Source organism: Arachis hypogaea, chromosome 20, assembly GCF_003086295.3.
Source record: "Arachis hypogaea cultivar Tifrunner chromosome 20, arahy.Tifrunner.gnm2.J5K5, whole genome shotgun sequence".
Classification (NCBI taxonomy): Eukaryota; Viridiplantae; Streptophyta; class Magnoliopsida; order Fabales; family Fabaceae; genus Arachis; species Arachis hypogaea.
Window position 1 is genome coordinate 118564201 of NC_092055.1, and position 9813 is coordinate 118574013.

At 40.8% G+C, this 9813-nt stretch overlaps 1 non-coding gene across 1 annotated transcript; it reads right to left on the reverse strand.

Annotated features, from left to right (window-relative positions):
* Positions 1-233: 233 nt before the first annotated feature.
* Positions 234-341, reverse strand: LOC112788003 (small nucleolar RNA R71). Its single transcript, XR_003195384.1, has one exon. It is a non-coding gene; the product is annotated as a small nucleolar RNA R71 (small nucleolar RNA).
* Between the last annotated feature and the right edge of the window lie 9472 nt (positions 342-9813).

Consider the following 9813-nt stretch of genomic DNA (forward strand, 5'->3'; position numbering starts at 1 on the left):
ATGGACTTCCATCTGAAGATCCTTTTCAGTTCTTAACTAAATTCTTGCAGATCTGTGATAATGTTAAGACTAATGGAGTAGATCCTGAAGTCTACAGGCTCATGCTTTTCCCATTTGCTGTAAGAGACAGAGCTAGAATCTGGTTGGACTCTCAACCCAGAGACAGCCTGAACTCTTGGGATAAGCTGGTCACGGCTTTCTTAGCCAAGTTCTTTCCTCCTCAAAAGCTGAGCAAGCTTAGAGCGGATGTTCAAACCTTCAGACAGAAAGAAGGTGAATCCCTCTATGAAGCTTGGGAAAGATACAAACAGTTGACCAAAAAGTGTCCTTCTGACATGCTTTCAGAATAGACCATCCTGGATATATTCTATGATGGTCTGTCTGAGTTATCTAAGATGTCATTGGATACCTCTGCAGGTGGATCCATTCACCTAAAGAAAACACCTGCAGAAGCTCAAGAACTCATTGACATGGTTGCAAATAACCAGTTCATGTACACTTCTGAAAGGAATCCTGTGAATAATGGGACGCCTATGAAGAAGGGAGTTCTTGAAGTCGATACTCTGAATGCCATATTGGCTCAGAACAAAATATTGACTCAGCAAGTCAATATGATTTCTCAGAGTCTAAATGGAGTGCAAGCTGCATCCAACAGTACTCAAGAGGCTTCTTATGAAGAAGAAGCTTATGATCCTGAAAACCCTGCAATAGCAGAGGTGAATTACTTAGGTGAACCTTATGGAAACACCTGTAACTCATCATGGAGAAATCATCCAAATTTCTCATGGAAGGATCAAAAGCCTCAACAAGGCTTTAATAATGGTGGAAGAAACAGGTTTAGCAATAGCAAGCCTTTTCCATCATCCACTCAGCAACAGACAGAGAATTCTGAGCAGAACCCATCTAGCTTAGCAAACTTAGTCTCTGATCTATCTAAGGCCACTGTGAGTTTCATGAATGAAACAAGGTCTTCCATTAGAAATTTGGAAGCACAAGTGGGCCAGCTGAGTAAAAGAATCACTGAAATCCCTCCTAGCACTCTCCCAAGCAATACAGAAGAAAATCCAAAAGGAGAGTGCAAGGCCATTGACATAACCAAAATGGCCGAACCCAATGAGGGAGAGGAGGACGTGAATCCCAAGGAGGAAGACCTCCTGGGACGTCCAGTGATCAATAAGGAGCTTCCCTCTGAGGAACCAAATGACTCTGAGGCTCATCTAGAGACCATAGAGATTCCATTGAACCTCCTTATGCCATTCATGAGCTCTGATGAGTATTCCTCTTCTGAAGATAATGAGGATGTTACTAAAGAGCAAGCTGCCAAGTTTCTTGGTGCAATCATGAAGCTAAATGCCAAATTATTTGGCATTGATACCTGGGAAGTTGAACCTCCCTTGTTCATCAATGAACTAAGTGATCTGGATCAACTGACATTGCCTCAGAAGAGACAAGATCTTGGAAAGTTCATAATACCTCGTACTATAGGCACCATGATCTTTAAGGCTCTGTGTGACCTTGGTTCAGGAATAAACCTCATGCCCCTCTCTGTAATAGAGAAACTGGGAATCTATGGGGTGCAAGCTGCTAGAATCTCATTAGAGATGGCAGATAATTCAAGAAAACAGGCTTATGGACAAGTAGAGGACATGTTAGTAAAGGTTGAAAGCCTTTACATCCCTGCTAATTTCATAGTCCTGGATACTGGAAAGGAAGAGGATGAATCCATCATCCTAGGAAGACCTTTCCTAGCCACAGCAAGAGCTGTGATTGATGTGGACAGAGGAGAATTGATCCTTCAATTAAATAAGGACAACCTTGTGTTTATAACTCAAGGATCTCTCTCTGCATCCATGGATAGGAAGCAGAAAAAGCTTCTCTCAAAGCAGAGTCAACCAAAGCCCCCACAGTCAGACTCTAAGTTTGGTGTTGGGAGGCCACAACCAAACTCTAAGTTTGGTGTTGAACTCCCATATCCAAACTCTAAGTTTAGTGTTGGAGAGTCTCAACAATGCTCTGAACATCTGTGAGGCTCCACAAGAGCCCACTGTCAAGCTATTTACATTAAAGAAGCGCTTGTTAGGAAGCAACCCAATTTTTATTTATCTAACTATATTTTTCTTAGTTATATATCTTTATAGGTTCATGAACATGTGGAGTCAAAAAATAAACAAAAAAATTAAAAACGGAATCAAAAACAGCAGAAGAAATATCACACCCTGGAGGAGCATCTGTCTGGCGTTCAGCGCCAAAACAGAGCATGGTTCTGGTGCTGAACGCCCAAAATGGGAAGTGTCCGGGCGCTGAACGCCCAAAATGGGCATCATCTGGGCGCTGAACGCCAGAAATGCACCCTGGAGAGGAGCTGGCACTGAACGCCCAGAACAAGCATGGTTCTGGCGTTCAACGCCAGAAATGGCCAACAAATGGGCGTTGAACGCCCAAAATGGGCACCAACCTGGCGCTGAACGCCCAGAGTTGCATGCAAGGGCATTTTGCATGCCTAATTTGGTGCAAGGGTGTAAATCCTTGACACCTCAGGATCTGTGGACCCCACAGGATAATCTCAGGATCTGTGGACCCCACAAGAATTATCTCAGGATCTGTGGACCCCACAGGATCACCCACATACCTCCACTCACTCTCTTCTCTCTTCTCAATCATCCTCTCTTCCCAATAAACACTCTTCCCCAAAACCCTTCACCTATCACCTCCACCACTCACATCCATCCACTCTTCCCCACAAACCTACCTCATAAACTCCACCTACCTTTAAAATTCAAAATCAATTTCCCACCCAAACCCACCCTAAATGGCCGAAACTTCGCCCCCCTCCCTTCCCTATATAAAGCCCTCCATTCTTCTTCAAATTCACACAACACAACCCCTCTATACCCTTCTTGGCCGAAACACAACACCTTCCCCCTCTCCTCCATATCTTCTTCTTCTTCCTCTATTCTTTCTTTTATTGCTCGAGGGCGAGCAATATTCTAAGTTTAGTGTGGTAAAAGCATAAGCTTTTTGTTTTTCCATTACCATTGATGGCACCTAAGACCGGAGAATCCTCTAGAAAGGGGCAAGGAAAGACAAAAGCTTCCACCTCCGAGTCATGGGAGATGGAAAGATTCATCTCTAAATCCCATCAAGACCACTTCTATGATGTTGTGGCCAAGAAGAAGGTGATCCCCGAGGTCCCTTTCAAACTCAAAAGAAATGAGTATCCAGAGATCCGACATGAAATTCAAAGAAGAGGTTGGGAAGTTCTAACAAATCCCATCCAACAAGTCGGCATTCTAATGGTTCCAGAGTTCTATGCTAATGCATGGATCACCAAGAACCATGATCAAAGTAAGAACCCGGATCCAAAGAACTATGTTATAATGGTTCGGGGGAAATACTTAGATTTTAGTCCGGAGAATGTAAGGTTGGCGTTCAACTTGCCAAACATGGAAGAGAACGCACGCCCCTACACAAGAAGGGTCAACTTTGATCAAAGGTTGGACCAAGTCCTCATGGACATATGTGTGGAAGGAGCTCAATGGAAGATTGACTCCAAAGGCAAGCCGGTTCAACTAAGAAGATTGGACCTCAAGCCTGTGGCTAGAGGATGGTTGGAATTCATCCAATGCTCCATCATCCCCACTAGCAACCGATCTGAAGTTACTGTGGATCGGGCCATCATGATTCATAGCATCATGATTGGAGAGGAAATAGAAGTTCATGAAGTCATCTCTAATGAACTCTACAAAATAGTCGAAAAGTCATCCCCATGGCAAGGCTAGCTTTTCCTCATCTTATTTGCCATCTATGTTACTCAGCTGGAGCTTTCATAGAAGGAGACATTCCTATTAAGGAAGAGAAGCCCATCACTAAGAAAAAGATGGAGCAAGCAAGAGAGCCCATTCATGGAGCTCAAGAGGCGTATGAAGCTCATCACCATGAGATCCCGGAGATGCCTCAAATGCATTTTCCTCCACAAAACTATTGGGAGAAAATCAACACCTCCCTAGGAGAATTGAGTTCCAATATGGGACAACTAAGGGTGGAACATCAAGAGCACTCCATCATCTTTCATGAAATAAGAGAAGATCAAAAAGCAATGAGGGAGGAGCAACAAAGACAAGGAAGAGACATAGAAGAGCTCAAGGACATCATTGGTTCCTCAAGAAGGAAACGCCACCATCACTAAGGTGGATTCATTCCTTGTCCTTATTTCTTCTGTTTTTCGTTTTCTATGCTATGTGCTTATCTATGTTTGTGTCTTCATTACATGATCATTAGTAGTTAGTAACTATGTCTTAAAGTTATGAATGTCCTATGAATCCATCACCTCTCTTAAATGAAAAATGTTTTAATTCAAAAGAACAAGAAGTACATGAGTTTCGAATTTATCCTTGAACTTAGCTTAATTATATTGATGTGGTGACAATGCTTCTTGTTTTCTGAATGTATGCTTGAACAGTGCATATGTCTTTTGAAGTTGTTGTTTAAGAATGTTAAATATGTTGGCTCTTAAAAGAATGATGACTAGGAGACATGTTATTTGATAATCTGAAAAATCATAAAAATGATTCTTGAAGCAAGAAAAAGCAGCAAAGAACAAAGCTTGCAGAAAAAAAAATAAATAATAAAATAGGCGAAAAAAATATAGAAAGAAAAAGAAAAAGCAAGCAGAAAAATCCAAAAGCTCTTAAAACCAAGAGGCAAGAGCAAAAAGCCAATAACCCTTAAAACCAAAAGGCAAGGGCAAATAAAAAGGATCCCAAGGCTTTGAGCATCAGTGGATAGGAGGGCCTAAAGGAATAAAATCCTGGTCTAAGCGGCTAAACCAAGCTGTCCCTAACCATGTGCTTGTGGCGTGTAGGTGTCAAGTGAAAACTTGAGACTGAGCGGTTAAAGTTAAGGTCCAAAGCAAAAAAAGAGTGTGCTTAAGAACCCTGGACACCTCTAATTGGGAACTTTAGCAAAGCTGAGTCACAATCTGAAAAGGTTCACCCAATTATGTGTCTGTGGCATTTATGTATCCGGTGGTAATACTAGAAAACAAAGTGCTTAAGGCCACGGCCAAGACTCATAAAATAGCTGTGTTCAAGAATCATCATACTGAACTAGGAGAATCAATAACACTATCTGAACTCTGAGTTCCTATAGAAGCCAATCATTCTGAACTTCAATGGATAAAGTGAGATGCCAAAACTATTCAAGAGGTAAAAAGCTACAAGTCCCGCTCATCTGGTTGGAGCTATGTTTCATTGATAGTATGGAATTTATAGTATATTCTCTTCTTTTTATCCTATTTAATTTTCAGTTGCTTGGGGACAAGCAACAATTTAAGTTTGGTGTTGTGATGAGCGGATAATTTATACGCTTTTTGACATTATTTTTAGTATGTTTTTAGTAGGATCTAGTTACTTTTAGGGATGTTTTCATTAGTTTTTATGTTAAATTCACATTTCTGGACTTTACTATGAGTTTGTGTGTTTTTCTGTGATTTCAGGTATTTTCTGGCTGAAATTGAGGGACTTGAGCAAAAATCAGATTCAGAGGTTGAAGAAGGACTGCTGATGCTGTTGGATTCTGACCTCCCTGCACTCAAAGTAGATTTTCTGGAGCTACAGAACTCGAAATGGCGCTCTTCCAATTGCTTTGAAAAGTAGACATCTAGGGCTTTTCAGAAATGTATAATAGTTCATACTTTGCCCAAGTTTAGACGACGCAAACTGGCATTCAACGCCAGTTCTCTGCCTAATTCTAGCGTCCAGCGCCAGAAACAAGCTGCAAAGTGGAGTTCAATGCCAAAACTGGCACAAAAGCTGGCGTTCAACTCCAAGAATGACCTCTACACGTGCAACACTCAAGCTCAGCCCAAGCACACACCAAGTGGGCCCCGGAAGTGGATTTATGCATCAAATACTTACTCTGTAAACCCTAGTAGCTAGTTTATTATAAATAGGACCTTTTACTATTGTATTAGACATCCTGGATTGTATTCTGATCCTATGATCACGTTTTAGGGGGCTGGCCATTCGGCCATGCCTGGACCTTTCACTTATGTATTTTCAACGGTAGAGTTTCTACACTCCATAGATTAAGGTATGGAGCTCTGCTGTTTCTCAAAGATTAATGCAAAGTACTACTGTTTTCTATTCAATTCATCTTATTTCGCTTCTAAGATATTCATTCGCACTTCAACCTGAATGTGATGAACATGACAATCATCATCATTCCCTATGAACGCGTGCCTGACAACCACTTCCGTTCTACATTAGATTGGATGAGTATCTCTTAGATCTCTTAATAAGAATCTTCGTGGTGTAAGCTAGAATGATGGCGGCATTCAAGAGAATCCGGAAAGTCTAAACCTTGTCTGTGGTATTCCGAGTAAGATTCAATGATTGAATGACTGTGACGAGCTTCAAACTCGCGAGTGCTGGGCGTAGTGACAGACGCAAAAGGATAGTAAATCCTATTCCAGCATGATCGAGAACCGACAGATGAATAGCCGTGCCGTGACAGGGTGCGTTGACCATTTTCACTGAGAGGATAGGATGTAACCATTGACAAGGGTGATGCCTCCAGACGATTAGCCGTGCTGTGACAGGGCATTTGGATCATTTTCCCGAGAGAAGACCGAAAGTAGCCATTGACAATGGTGATGCATTACATAAAGCCAGCCATGGAAAGGAGTAAGACTGATTGGATGAAGACAGCAGGAAAGCAGAGGTTCAGAGGAACGAAAGCATCTCTATGCGCTTATCTGAAACTCTCACCAATGATTTACATAAGTATTTCTATCCCTATTTTAGTAATTATTTTCGAAAACCCCATTACTATTTTATATCCGCCTGACTGAGATTTACAAGGTGACCATAGCTTGCTTCATACCAACAATCTCCGTGGGATTCGACCCTTACTCACGTAAGGTATTACTTGGACGACCCAGTGCACTTGCTGGTTAGTTGTGCGAAGTTGTGAACCATGGTATTGGCATCATGTTTTTGGCGCCACTACCAGGGAAAGAAAGAGCGATAAATTTTACATAATTAAAGTGTAATCACAACTTCTGCGCACCATTAGCCACTAATGTTCTTCAATTCTACTTATCCCATGGAATGCATGTTCAGTGTATGAGTTTTGGTTGTGAAGTTAAAACCACCCTTGTATGTTGTAAATGTTTTTCAAGTAACTTTGGTGGTTACATTCAAAGCTGCATTTTCCGATAGCCTGTTTTTCTAGGTTTTCTTCTACCTGAAACATCGGTACTTATATCAATGGCAGATTTTTTGGTCACCTGTTTTTCTTGTCTCTCTTTTATCTGAAACATTGGTAGTTGTATCAATGGCAGTGGTTACGTAACATGAAGGTGCTTGTAATTGTTCATTTCCCATACGTTGGTGAAGTAATCCATGTACATAGAATAATCTTAAAGGTTGACACGACTAATTACGATTTGTACTTGCTGTACATGTAAGATTGGTCATTGTTTTGTATTGGTCTAATTATATTCCACTCTCACATGCACCCTCGCCTTTGGGGGTGGGTCACATATACGAGACCTAGATATGGTCTAACAAAAGGAAATATAAAGTGCAGTGCAAATACCGGAACCACTGGAACAAACACGAATACGAATCTTAAAAATTGAACATGAACGTTTACTGTAACATGCTTGATGAATTTAGAGAGGTCCGAAAGACATATTTGACTTGTAACATAACCAGCCATAAGTATAGTATGTTTTACAAAACACTGTTTTACAAAAGTTGAGTGTATCTGCTGCACACTCTTTGGAGACTATTGTTGGTTTGTGCCCATTCCTGAAAAAGGTGCTTATCCAGTCATACCTCATCTGTAACTCTTGACACCATACCTATGTTGAGTTTGAACAAGAGAAAACATGTTATGTTATGATTATAACATACTGCAGTATGTTTCATATGCTAATTAATAAATTTTCCACTGCCATATTGATAAATGCATCATGAGTGAGTATTTTACCTGTGTAGGTGAAACGTGTCATGGGTTACACAAGGAATTGCATGAAAATAACCACAGAATATTGCCAAACCTAGATCCCAGGAAGCATTGCACAATTAAATAAGTAGCTGGATTACATAATATTAGACAAAAGGTCAATGGTCTCTCGGCCATTAAGCATTCAAACAAGCATTCTCAAAAGGGATTTAGGTGAACATGTGGGTCAATTTGTTGCTGGGGAATTGGTGGTTAAGTTCCTCCAGTATTCCAACACAGCTTGGATGACCTCCATGCGCTTGTCATTATGGTACTTTAGCACCATGTCAACAGCAAGCCTCATACGACTGTACTCTGTAATTTTCTGCAACCAAAGGGGATTTTAGTTAACACATTTTCTCATAATACTACAACCAAAATCCTCAGGTCTATGGTGTCTGGGTATACCTCTGCCTCATATGAGTTTCACAGGTGGTACATTATCATCCATTGCGCAACATACAGGCCGCAGTCATTACTGGAACAAAAGATGGTTTGCTTATATTATTTTTTTTAAGGCCGGTTATACAACATTCTGATTTAAGTGACATAAGTTAAACCTAAAGGACTTCCAGGTTATGAATGAATTCATCATTCCAAGTTTCCAACCAAAGTACAGAGTGAAAAAAATTTATCATATCATACATCCTCATGGATCAAATAGTCACATCTGACTTAAGTTCATAGACAAGCTAAGGTAACGACAGTAGATTGAGTATCGGGGTACCTTCCGGGGTCCTGTCTGGTCACCTTAGGCTCCTTTATCTCATATTCACTGCACAGAATCCTAGGATTTTTCTGGTCGTCATATCAATCATCACTGTCCAACACCTCCTCCAGGAAGATGGCCTTGTGGATGTATCACGGCGTCACAAAAGGAAGCATCTGCTCAGATGCTTTTCGAATAAAATGCAATGATGTCATTATTTTTAAGCTGCCAGAACTGCTTGGGTCTGTCATCTTCTGAGGGAATGGAGTCTAGGTACACAAGCTGCCTGCAAATGACGTCAATCACCAGTAGAAACCAATGTCCATCGCACTAAATGGGATAGTAAATCTGCCAGCGGAAACTAATTATGGAATATTCACATGCTATATAAATTTGGTGTCCATGAGGATATTACTAATCTTATCGGATCTAACCTTGCAAACCCGGTTGGCCTTGCCCATGAAGTCCTCCCGGATCGCCTTCAGTGTGGCATGCGGAATGGATCCCCTTCCGGTGGCAATTTGCTATAACGACAAAGTTAAATGATGACCTTAAAAAATTTTCACAAGGTTCATAATGAAACTAATCAATTGCTATAAGTTCTAAGTTATTTTTAGGTTTTGGAAAAAAAAACCCCACCATGCGAGGTCTTAAAATAAATAAAATTAGGTTAAACGGGTGAAATACTAACACATGTAATTATCCATTCAACTACAGGGTAATATTTTTTGTTATTGTTTTCAAGTTAAATTAGTATTTTTCACTCACTGAGAAGGTTGTTGGTAAAAACCAATGAATCCTAGTGGAGTTTCTAGCCAACATGCAGGCAAGAAGTATCAGAACCTATAAAAACACACAATGCAAAATACTTAGTCATGAGCCTCAGCAAAATCATGTAACTCGAGATGTGAGGATCATGTACACAGCTCTTTTATTCATTTTGTACTCACATCGTCGACTACGGGCTTCCTAGGCTCCAGAGTTCTGAGAGTACCCCTGGTAATAGCGCAGTGTGGGCTCTGAACAAGAAGCTCGCTGTAGGAATCAATGTTAGCAAGCATTATTAATTTTGAATTAGTTATAACATGAGCTCA